The sequence below is a fragment of the Protopterus annectens genome, chromosome 1.part0 (assembly GCF_019279795.1).
Source record: "Protopterus annectens isolate FY-2018-M chromosome 1.part0, PAN1.0, whole genome shotgun sequence".
Lineage (NCBI taxonomy): Eukaryota > Metazoa > Chordata > Ceratodontiformes > Protopteridae > Protopterus > Protopterus annectens.
Window position 1 is genome coordinate 1,356,169,667 of NC_056725.1, and position 13,334 is coordinate 1,356,183,000.

At 41.0% G+C, this 13,334-nt stretch overlaps 1 protein-coding gene across 4 annotated transcripts in view; it reads right to left on the bottom strand.

Annotated features, from left to right (window-relative positions):
• The window catches only part of FIG4 (FIG4 phosphoinositide 5-phosphatase), a 3,828,182-nt gene that overhangs the window by 2,705,462 nt on the left and 1,109,386 nt on the right, over nucleotides 1-13,334 (bottom strand). The gene's annotated exons all lie outside the window — the stretch shown is intronic.

Below are 13,334 nucleotides of genomic sequence, written 5' to 3' on the forward strand. Positions count from 1 at the left end.
CTTCACGAACCCAAACTGGGTGGGGTCCAGTGTTTGAAGGTTGCCAATGTCTTTGTTTATAAGTTCCAAGATAATGCGTTTCATGCCCTTGCAGATCAGGCTCGTCAGACTGATGGGATGGTAGTTCCCGGGATCCAAGGTGGATCCCCCCCTTGTGGAGTGGGATAACTGTAGCTGTGTGCCACTCAGTAGACACGAAGCCTGAAATGAGGCTATGATTAAACATGACACTTAGGTGAGGTGCCAGTTCATTTTGTATTTCATCACTTGCCCTTTCATAAATTTTCAAGTATGATTTATGCAAGTGTCTCACTTCGAGTCATTTTTCGCTTACTGCCTTTTAAAAAAGGACTGTAGATTAAATGCACTTAAAAGTCTGTTGAAACATTGAGCTGCATGCAGCAATGTTTATCACCTTGACCGTACATCTTCTCACTTAATGCTGAACTTTGATGCTGTTTCTTATTTGAAGCTTTGAAATTACTGCCTCTTTCTGTAAGGCAGTATTTGATCTTGTTCTGTTTAGAATATATGCCTAGAACTTACCACTGGAGGAGCTAACACCAACCTGGAGAATATGCTTTCAAAAATAAATATTGCTAAAAGAAAAAGTGACAGGTACATTATATAGAAGTTATGTACTTACCATAACGTTCCATGTGAGTTGTTTATCTCACCTTTATTCACACTGAAGGGATCGAAGCCGTTCCTCAGCTCCGACACGGCCGATAGCAAAGCTCAAGGTTTGCCAGTAGCTCGAGACCAAGCCCCTTATCCCACAATGTACTGCTGGAATTACCTCAGATCTTGTTTGCTGCGAATAACAGTATATACATATATATATATATATATATATATATATATATATATATACATACACATATATACAAACATATACATACCCTTCTATATATATCTACGAAGAACACTTCCCAAGGGGGATGAAGAAACATTGAATAACCAGGACGGTACCAGCCTCTAAGTCAGTCAGCCAGGAGGGGGAAGGAGGGAGGGACGTGAGAATAAAGGCGAGATAAACAACTCACATGGAATGTTATGGTAAGTACATAACTTCTATATGTGAAGTTGTTAAATCTCGCTATTTACTCTCACTGATGGGTAGCGTCCCTAGCACCCTCAACCATGGGTGGCTCATGGGAGTATGTTCTTCAGTACCGTAGAACCACAGGAAGACCTGTCCCTTGAAGCTTTATCTACTTTGTAATGTGTGATAAAGGTATGAGGCTTAGACCAAGTGGCTGCAGCGCAAATATTGTCAAGGGGCAATTTAGCTTGAAAAGCAGAAGACGTAGAGTCGGCTCTGGTAGAATGAGCCTTAGGTTTGTGCATTAATGGCAAGCTCGCCTTTTCATAAACAAAGGATATACAATCGGATAACCATTTAGATAAGGTTGTTTTAGCCACTGGATTGCCTTTTCTTGCTTCTGAGAAGGATACAAAAAGTTGGTCTGATTTTCTAATATCCTTAGTTATGTCAAGATAAAATCTGAGCTGTCTGTGAACATCAAGTTTGTGCAGCATGTATTCCAATTTGCTAGAGTGGTTGGGGAAAAAGACTGGCAGCTCAATGACCTGATTGCTATTTGACTCAGAACAGACTTTAGGTAAAAATGAGGGGTTTCTTCTGAGAGATACTCTATCAGCATGGAAAATCATGTAGGGTGGTCTGATAGATAATGCTTGAAGTTCTGACACTCTGCGGGCAGACATAATGGCCATAAGAAATATTGTTTTCCAGGATAAAAATTTTAGATCACGAGAAGATGCTGGTTCAAAAGGAGGAAGAATAATTTGAGACAGCATAAGGTTTAAATTCCAGGGAGAATAGGGAATTTTAATCAGAGGTCTCAGATGAAGAACGTCTTTAAGGAAGGTTTTAGATAATTTATGGCCCATAAAATTTGAGCCACCAAAACCAAGGTGAAAATTTGAGATGGCAGCTAACTGAACTCGAACTGTAGGAGCTGCTGCTCCTTCCTTAAAAATGTTTGTCAAAAAATCTAAAATAGAAGACAGCGGAACTCAGAAAGGGTCAGTGTTCTGTGTGTTGGCCCAAATTGAGAACCTTTTCCATTTACTGCCATATAATTTCCTGGTAGATGGCTTGTAAGAAGACAAGAAAATTTGTCTTGTATCTTCTGAAATTGAATGAAGCCTAGCAATTAGGGGAGGTGGATTAGCCAAGCAGTCAGTTTCAGGGACTGCAGTGAAGGATGAAGGTCCCCTGACGAGTGCGTCAGAAGGTCCGGAACTGGGTCCAGGATCCATGGACCTTCCAACAGGTGATGGTGGAGAAACGGAAAACAAATCTGTCGAGGCCAGTAGGGGGCTAGGAGTACAACAGTCCTTCCCAGTGATTTTGCTTTCTGTAAAAATCTGGGTATTAATGGAAGGGTGGAAATGCATAAAGGAGACCCGGGGGCCAATCATGCAGAAGTGCATCTCTCGGGGGATGACAGGAGGTGGTATTAGGGCAAAGTAGCTTCTGTATTTTGAATTGAAGTGGCTAGCAAAAAGGTCGCAGCAAGGCTGGCCCCATTTGTGAAAAATCAACTCCACAACCTGTTTGAGAGACCATTCATGAGGGAGCAATATCGCCCTGCTTAGCTTGTCTGCTATCAGGCTGGATTTCCTTGGGATGTGCACTGCTAACAGAAAACACTGGGACGACACAGCCCATTGCCAGACCCTGAGGGCTTCTCGACAAAGGGGGTAAGATTTGGTTCCACCTTGTTTGTTCAAGTACCAGACTACTGACATGTTGTCCGTCTGAATTGCAATAGTTCCCAGAGGAAGAGAGTTCTGAAAGTACTGCAACACCAGAAGTACCGCTCTCAACTCTAGAACATTGATGTGCAGATGAGATTCTTGATCTGTCCATGTGCCTTGGGCAGTCTTTCCCTGAAAATGCCCCCCCCACCCTATCAGGGAAGCGTTCGTGGTCACAGTGGCTATTGGGGGGGGTACAAAGGGTCTTCCTATTGTGACATGAAGAGACATCAACCACCACCGAAGGTCTCTCCTGCAAGAATCCGTGATGAGAATCATGTGGTGCATCGGTAGTCTCTGGTAAGACCACTGAGCGAATAGGAGCCACTGAAGAATTTGCATATGCATCCTTGCGAGTGGTATAGCCAGGATTGCTGCCGCCATCAAACCTAGTACTTTCAATACCTCTGTTGCTGTAGCTCTGTCCTTTGACACCAGTAGGCTGACGTTTTGATGGAGAAGAGAGACTCTTTTGACAGGGAGATGTAGAGTGGTAGTTGAGGTATCTAATTCTGCTCCAATAAAAACGGTATGCTGCGATGGCGATAAGGCAGACTTTTTGAATTTGATTATAATGCCCAATTGATGGCACAGTGTCAGAGTGTATTGTGTTGCCTGAGTCAATTGATGCCTGGTGGCAGTGGTTAGGAGCCAATCGTTTAGGTATGGATACACCTGGAATCCCAGACATCTCAGGTGAGCCGTGACCACTGCCATGCATTTGGTGAACACTCTGGGGGCTGTGGTGAGACCAAAGGGCAGGGCTCGAAACTGGTAATGATTGGCTCCCAGCCTGAAGCGCAGATGATCTCGGGAGCATCTGTTCATCTTTATGTGACAGTACGCGTCCTTGAGATCTATGGAGCACATCCAATCACCTTTCCCTAAGAAGGGAAGAATGGACTGAAGCGTGACCATTCGGAATTTCTCTTTCTTTACGAACTGGTTGAGTCTGCTGAGGTCCAAGATAGGTCTCCAGTCCCCTGTTTTCTTTGGTACCAAACGAATCGTAAGTTCCAAATCCAACATGGTCTGCTGGGACTGGCTGGATGACACTTTTTTCTAGCAATCTGTGGACCTCTACGATTGCTTGTTCCCTGAGATTGGGTGGAACATCTGGGATTCTCTTTACAGGAATGGGAGGGGAAGAGAACGGAATGAAATATCCTCTGGAAATGATGCTTTGTACCCAAGTACCTGATGTCATGTTTAGCCAGGCTTCTGGGTACAAAGACAAGCGACCCCCGACTGCCTCCAGAGCCGAACAGTTGGGCCCCCTTTGAGGGGCGCTGGTAAGGCTGACCGGAGAACTGACCCCTGTCACCCTGTTGCTGCAGACCCCCTCTGCCACGGGGGCGGCATCTTCGATTATAACCCCCTCCTCTGCCTCTAGAGGGGGTTTCTCCATGTGTGTCCTGAAAGGCTGCCTGTGCTTTTCGGAACCACATTTTCCACCCCTAGGGCCCTTGGGGTAGGGCCAAGTAGGGGTCGAAAAACGGACTCCAATGGCAGATAAGTCTTGCCTTCCTGCTCACACCTGGTTAAAGTTTCCTTTACTTTGGGCCCAAACAGTGATGAGCTATCAAATGGGGTATTAATAAAGGAAGACTTAAAGGGTTCTGCAAAGGAAAAGAGACGCATCCAGGCTTGTCTTCGAAGAGCAATGCCCGAACTAGCGGCTCTACTCGAACCATCAGCTGCATAGGATATGAGACGCATGGACGAGTTTACCACTGAGTTTAGGGTAGCGAGCTGGGCGTTGACTTTGTCAGCCACCCCTGCAGCTACTGTACCCTGGAAAGTGTCTCCTAGCTCTTTCAGGAGATCTCTCTGTAGTCTCGTAAAATGGATTAAGTAGTTTAGTGATCGCAATGAAACAGTCGCTGAACTAAACATGCGCTTCCCATATCTATCCATGACCCTAGAATCTCTGTTAGGGGGATGGATAGAGGTGGATGTCTCAGATACTTTCTTTTTGGTGGCTGCAGCTACCACCATGGCAACAACAGGCACTCTCTTTGTCAAAAATGGCTTGTCCATTGGGGCAGACAATTTTGTTGGGTTTACGAGGAACAGCATCCATGGCCTCCGGTGACTCCCACGCCTTACGAGAAATCAGTTCCATGAGCTTGTCGTAAGGTGGAGACACCCAATGAGTGTAAGGTTGAGACCCAAAAGCCTTCAAGAGCACGGATTTATCTTCAGTAGGGGTCTTGGACTGCCAATCACCCCTCTGACTAAGGATCTCTAGTACATCTGCAAAGGAGATATCCTCAGAGGGGGATTGAGGGGACCCTTCTGACTCATCTAAGTCTGTGTCAGATGTCAAGGACTCCTGTGGGGAGTCTAAGTGCCTCCTCTTGCACAATCTCTTCCTGGGCACCTCCTCAGTGGGGGGATCTGGGGAGGTCTCAGAAGAGTAGGGGACGCCCTGTGGGGGTACCTGAGGCTCAGGGTCTCTACGCTTAGAGGGACTGGTAGATGAAGAAGCAGACACAGGTGCTTGAGGGGAGAGGGAAAGCTGAACCGATGCTGACGTTGTCTTTGGAGACAAAACTCTCCTCACAGCATCGAAGGCACCATGGCTCCGAAAAGAAGGAGTGGACGGACCTGAGAGTACTGTCCGATCCTCCCGCACTGAAACCCTGGGCTCCAAGCCCGAGTTAGGAGCTGAGCTCATCTGAGCCGAAGCTCCGAGAGGAAGAGTCGTCACTGACAAATCGGTTCGACTATCCTCCCCGGACCCGATGGGAGAGCGTCAGCTCCTAGAGTCCTCGGTCAGCGCCGAAGACATCGGAGTAGATGGGGCTGATAGCATCGGTGCGGGTATCAGCTTCCAAGGGTTCAACCACCATTGGTTCAATTTCCTTCAGCTCCGAGAGTCCAGTACGGCTCGGAGGAGGAGTAGACAAATCCAGTTCCATGGTCTTCGGTACTGACAACAATTTGGCAAGTCCTGGTGCCTGTAAAAGCTTCTGCACTAGCTGATCCATGTCCAAATCTGAAAGGCTGACTGAGGACTTAGCTGAATGCACTGAAGGTGCTGACTGGAGCAGAGGTGAAGAAGGAACTTCAGAGACCGGCTCCAAAACCGAGAGCTGGCCCCGAATTAAAGGTACACTCAGTTCCGATGACTATGGAACCGATGACCCTCCTGAAATCTTTGCCTTTTTCGTGACTTTATCTGAAGATTTGGATTTTGAGTATTTGGAGGACGTACTAGTACCCTCATGGCTACTCAACTCTATCAGAAAAAGATTGCTGTAGCAATCCCCTTTCTATAAGTTTCCTCCTTCGATCCAAGAGGACTCTTGAAGAAAAGGAGTGGCAAATGCTGCAGGTGTCTTGGGGGTGTTTAGCCCCCAGACAGTAGACACATTGAATGCGTCCATCAGTGACGGACATTTTCTGCCCACAATCTGGGCATTTTTTGAATCCCGATTCAGGATGGGATTTCTCCTTATCATCCTACATATCTAAATAACACAAACAGTAAACTGCAAAAAGGTAAATTAGTAAAGTCCTTACTGACTGAAAAGACCCACAAACTAAGCCCAATCTGGGCACTATCTATAACAATGTAATATAGATTACAAATATAGGGCTAAAGAGGCCCACAGAAAAAAGCCAGACTATTATAAGGATTAATAATAGTAAATAGGGCTAAAGGCCCACAAAAATGAAGAAGCCAACAAGGCCCTAACTTTTAAACTATTTATAACTATTGAACTATAGAATATATATAAAAAGACCTAATACTAACAGACACTATATTTTTTAAACAAAAAGGAAAACTTTTTATAGACTTGCTGTTAATTTTTTCCCCAAAAATGGTCCAAGCTAGCTGGATCACTGAGATCTCTCTTGACACGTCAAAGTAGATCTGGGGTAATTCCAGCAGTGCATTGTGGGATAAGGGGCTTGGTCTCAAGCTACTGGCAAACCTTGAGCTTTGCAATCAGCCGTGTCGGAGCCGAGGATCAGCTCCGAACCCATCAGTGAGAATAAATGGCGAGCTTTAACAACTTCACATATATTGTTTTTGAACATTATGGTATAAGTTTCTCTTTACAATTAGAATCTGTCAGTCTTTAATTTCTTCAGCTGAATAATCCTGATACATTTATTAATATATTATGTGTTTTATAGATATTTAGTCATTTATATGATTATTTTCACATTTCACATTTTCATAAAAAAAAAGATCACCGTTCCCAATCTGTTGAAGCACAACTTTTTGAAACTCAAGGACGGGCTTTAAGATCGTATAGTCTCATTTTAATTTCCACATTCACAGCTCAATTGTTCTTACATCCACCCTTATGTACATAATTTCTCATAGTCTCTTATTTTTTCCAGCCTATTTCATGTCACTGATTGATCACAGATCATCCATCTCCTTTCAGTGTACCAGCAGGATTGAAGGAGACAATGGCACCCTTTATTTAGCACTTTCTGTAGTGTCATTTTCCAATACAAAAAAATATAATAAGCAACACACTCATACTCCATCGCAGATTACATCTTTCACAAAGAGACAGCCATAAATATGCATGTTTCTTATTCCCTGTGTGCACTTTATTGGGGAAGCTAAAGAGCCCAGCCACATCACTGTCACTGTCATTAGCATTTACTTGCAACCAGGCACAGTTTCCTTTCATAATTTCCTTCATTCATCATTCTCTTCTTCATGCTATGTCCCATAATAACCTACATTATCACTAGTTATTCTTAGCCAGCTTTTGCTTTCATCCCATTTTTCACAGTTAGGGACCATTATCTACAATTATACATTGTGAACAAACAGATAACACAGAAACTGTTAATGTCTCCAAATAAAAATATTTGCAAAACAATAATCCTTAAGTAATTACCCTTTAAAAGACCCCAACTTTCAGTAAGAAACCTTTCTAAAAATTTTTACCTACATTTGTACTGCCCATCTAATACATTTAGTTCCTTAAACTGTTAAATTAGTATTGTACTATCAAACAACTGTAAGGCAGAACTTCACAGTATTAGTAAAAATGTGCAACACATATTACAAGCCTGAAAACATTGACACTGGTTAGACACAGCAACTGTAATAGGTTAATATTTGATTCCGTCACTTCCCATGGATGGTAACAGTACTAATCACAAAATTGGGGCCTTTTTGATTTACCCTTCATAATGATTTATTCTTCTAGCAAATTATTTTCATTTCAAGGTCACTAATTTAAATCTCCTTGCAGTAGCAACTCTCCAGACACACTTGGTTAAATTTCACTAGGTACTACTATAGCAAAAATTAAATTCCATTTTTGATTTATACTTTTCAAAATTGTCTCTATGGTGCAATATTCATTATTAACTCCATGTGTTAGCTTTAGTTTGATGCCATCGCCCTACGTGCACATGCTTAACCTTTGCCAAGTACTACTGAGACCAAGTTTCAATGCACGGGTATGCAAAATTAACACACTTTTATGTCATTATTTTTTTAAAAGCTCTTAGACAGCACTCTTTATTTCACCCTTAATTAACATTAAAGCAACTACAAAACCTCACTCATGGCTGAACCCCACGATGTGGAAACATCTTACTTTTCTCAGACTGGAAGAGGAAATCAACCAAATGAATAAAAGATCTTCATGGAACTCTTAACAGAATTGTCTGCCCCAAACTGGAACACTAACAGAACCCTCTGTCTCTGTATTAAATAATCCATTATCATTATCCACAAACCCAAGTGTTCTCATAAGCTTCATATTAGACTGTTCACTATATACAACTATCTTTTTCTGGAGATAGCTCCTGTAAACAGGCGGTCTTCTCAGCTGAACTCAATTTTTCTTACTCAGCTTCTTTTTCCTTCCGTTATATCAGTGTTTCTCAGTTTGATATGTCTTTCTCCTTTTGTTCCATCTGCAGTTACATAAATCTTGTTGGCAGTCCCTTTGTTTTCTCAGTCAGCTCATTAGGATAATCAGAAGCAAAGATTTTTGCCATTCCAAAATACTTTTGATGCAACACAGAATGACAACTTAAATTACATTCTTTTATGTTTGTCCTTTTTATCACATCAATAAAATAAGAATGACTTCTAAAATCACTTTTTTTTTCAAAACATCGCAAATTATCCCAGGCTTGCAGTGTGGTTGCGATAATACGCAAGTACCTAATCTTCTTCTATAACCACCATTTCCCAGTCATAGGCAGTTGTCTACATGGTTATTACAACTTTTGCACCAATAATCTCTGTAAAAAAAAAAAAACATTTTAATCTAGGTTCCTCCACTTGGCCACATTTTCACTCAGTGGCAAATGCCCCATTGATGCAACTAACAAATCCCATTCTGCTCCACATTTTAAACTATCACATGTTCCAATCACTTTTTTCTTTTCAATCCAAAACATTGTATAATCTTAAATTGTGTTTTTGTGCCTTGTCTTTAAGTCCTATGAGGTGCAACTTAATTTGATGCAGTCATTTGTTTATCATCAGAGCTGATACTCAGCATACATTCTTCTCAAGGTAAGTACTGGATTTTAAACCATGACCCCCCATTAATATTCCAAAATGTGCACGCTGATTGGCCAGCGTGCACGTTGTAAATCGACTTATTTAATGGAAAAGGTCCGTCGCCCGGACTTTTCCATTAGTATAAGTCTTTTAAACATTGTCTCGCTATGTTAAAAGAGTTTAACATAGCGACACAGGTTTAAAAAAAGCAACGGAGATCTCCGTTGCTTTTTTTAAAGCTGTCTCACTATGTTAAACTCCTTTAACATAGCGACACAGTGTGTAAAAAGCAACGGAGATCTTGCTTTCTCCGTTGCTTTTTTTTAAACCTGTCTCGCTATGTTAAATGGGTTTAACATAGCGAGGCAGCTTTAAAATAAGCAACGGACATCTCCGTTGCTTATTTTAAAGCTATCTCACTATGTTAAACCTATTTAACATAGCGAAACAATAAAAAGCAATGGAGATCTTGCTTTCTCCGTTGCTTTTGGCCTCAGCTCTGATGTACTGCGTAGGCATGCACAGTACATCAGAACTGCCGCGGATACCAGACAGCTACGGAAGGGCAGCAAAGAGGCATTATACAATGCCATTATTTAAGAAAAGTAATTATTTATTTTCTTAAATAATGTCATAGTATAATAGCAATAACCCACTTCTGGGTGTGGGTAATGTGGGATTTACCCACGGTTGTCTTTGTTTGGTCCCTCAGGCTTCGCCCTCGGGACCAAACCATGCCAACCGTGGGTAAATCCCACATTACCCACACCCAGGCGTGGGTTATTGCTATAATATATCCTTCTTTGAATACAAATCTAGTGATTTATTCTTATTTTGTAAATAGTTCCGGATTATCCATCCATCTTTTTGTGTGGATCTAGTTATCTGCCTCTTTGTTAATAATCATTTGTTTTGTAGCTGGTTTTATACTTCTTGGAAGCTAAGTACTTCAGATATGTTCTTCATGCCATCTTCATACATTAACTCCCACACTGACTGTATACACCAGAAGCCCCATGCGTGTAACATTCTGGCCTGGATTTCATTTGTCAGATGAGTTTTCCTGAATCTCTATAATTTGCTGCCTAACCAGCTCCATCATGCCATCATCTGTTGCCCATGCAGGTACTGAACATCCACAATAGTAGTGACTCTCAACCTTTTTCATGTAAGTATCAAGCTGTCCCATCAAATTTATTAACCCATAACTCAGGTTGCATTGCCTCCAGTCTGTTGTTCACACTACTACCATTCAGTTAATATATTTTTACCTCTCTGGGTGGTGAATGCCGAGTGCTATAGTGACTCAGTTTCAAGTGTCTTGGTTAGTCTTGCCTTGAAACACTCAGCTTCCGCATCAGGTTTCACGGCTGAACTTGAAAAGTTTCTTCTTGAAAAAGGAGGTAAGTAAGGCTCCCGCAGCTTGACGGCTAAGTTTTTGTGATACCATCTGCTACAGATTCATTCCAGCACATTTTTGTTCAGGTGGGACTACAGCAAGACTCCCTACTTAAAACAATAGGTTTTACAAAGTGTTAAGAGTAACATAATTACCTTTACCTAAATCTCATCACTAATCTACACACAGAATTTGGATCACAAAAAGGATTTGGATTTAAACACTGTTTTAAACAATTTCAGTAACTGAGAAGTAAGCAGGGTGTTAGATTTGATAAAAAGTCTATAATTAATATAACATGAGTATCAGAGCTATTAATTAATAAACTCATTCATTAGCCAGTATCCTCTCTGTCTTATTCACAATCATACACAGAGAACATTAAAGCTAAAATATTGAAAACTTCTTTGGATAAGGCCATTTTAGGAGACTTTCTCAGAATGTTTTGCAATGGCTGGAGGAAAAAGGCAAAGCAACATGTAAAATATAAAGCAGCTACTTCATCAGCAGAAGGGAATATAACAGAAACTACACTACAAAAATTGGACTTTTTACTGAAAACAACCATGACAGCTGCATTTCTGGAAAAAAAAAATTAAAAGAAACAGCAGGCATGAAGTAGCAGAAGACAGAAACAGCAGGGTGATTCTTCCCAGAAAACAGGCCTTTCCCTACCAAATAGTGAATATTAGGTCATTATCAGACCTTGAGAATAACGGAAACAATGAAAACCGTTTACAAACCAGTGGTTAAAAGGCAGTATCTAAAGAGTATTATACTGAGTTTGTACTATAATCTCAGACATCATCCTTTCTGTATGAGAACATTTGGCCTTGGCAATTTAAATAGAATCTTCTAAAATTCTAGATAATGGAACTGGTTAAGCAGCAAAAAAATGTTCATTATTTTCATTATTTCTCTCTGCAAACGCAGGGTTCTGATTCTGATGATGGAATTTTTAAGTAACACCATGAAAGAAAGTCACGTGCTCTTCCATCCTAATGGTTCCTTATGTAAGGCTCTACCCGAAGAAAATTCAGTGGCTTGTGAACAATGAACTATGAGATGATTAGAAGCTTCATTCTATAGTGCAGAACTTGGATGTACTAGCCTCCATTTTCCTACTCTGGGACTCTAAGCAACTAACTTAACCAGTCAATGCTTTCAGTCTGAAAAAGGTTCCAGTGGATCAATGTTCTACCCTTGTTAACAAATACAAAGTAATGAGCAAACAAGAATCTACGGAACCAAAAGGACAGATGACTAAAATTCATTATTTTCCTACAGCTTTCTCTTCCAGAAGAAATGCAGGGGTAGATCTTACAGTTTTTGCCCATCTCAGGTCTCCAACTTCTACCTTCTCTCCAAAATTAAAAGTTTAGAACAGACACACCAGATTGTGCTTTAAGATCCCAGTTATATGAGCTGAGAATACAGGGGCTTTGGCCTCCATCTTAAAGGAAGAAATATCATGAAAAAATTCACTGTCTTTCTGCCCTTGTAATCATTTCAAAGAGTCCTTCAGCAGACGACCATTCAGATGGCTGCAAACAGTACTGTAATTACATAAGTAAGCAAGGGGGCACACATGCACTTAGCCAGTTCTATCAGCTGGCAGGGATAATTTTGGAGCAGGCAGTCAAAGTTACTCTTGTAAATAGTTTACATCACAATCCAGCAAAATGCAGTGGAAAACATATTAAACAGAAAAATGTCACTCTGTCACACACGGCATTGGACTGAAATATTTTCTTTATACAGTACAGATGTGGAGTTGTCCAGGGATAGATCTGTTTTTATCACGAACGGATACAATTCTCTCACTATTCCACTGTTGATTACCACGCGCCCCCTAGCTCTGGCTATAGACATCTTCTCAGTACTGTGGAAGTATTGTGCATGGAGGTCTAGTCCATGCAGTTTATCTTCTTTGATGTCAAAGGTGCTTCTAAATGTAAAAATAGCGCAACTAAATAAAATGATTGTTTCTTTCTGATCGAGGAAACTATGATTCAGTCTGCTAACTCAGTTGTTACTGGCAGATCTTTTAACACTACATTTCAGCAGCAAGTTGATTTTCATTACGAGGGCAAAACACTTACATTTTTGGGCTTTCAGTTTAATGGCTAAGAACATCTTGGAGTAATTCCTAACAGACATTTACTTTCTAATAATTTCTTAGTAATATTAAAAGAAACTAAATGATCTCATGCTAAAACATCTTATTTTTCTGAATGCACTTTACTATAAACAGTTTGTGTGTGTACCTCAAATTTTGCAATATTTAGTGACTGTTTAATTCAAACTTGGCTTACTCAAACTTTTTATGCATATCTTCATTGCTTCTAACTGCTTACTTTTAGAAATGTCATTACCTACAGGAAGACTAATTAAATTCCTAAAAGGATATTCTATGCTTAAAACATCTTAGGTATCCAATTGTCCCAGTTTAGATTCTACAGTTTGTAATAAAAGAGAAAGAGATTACTATCTCATCGATCCACTTAGTTCTAGTGACTTGTAATTTGTGCCCCAGAAAATTCTCTTTCTAGTTGCACTAACGTGAACTAGTGGAATTTCTGAGCTACCAGCCGTAATGTGCACAGATCCACGCACAATCTTCCATAAACACATTCGATG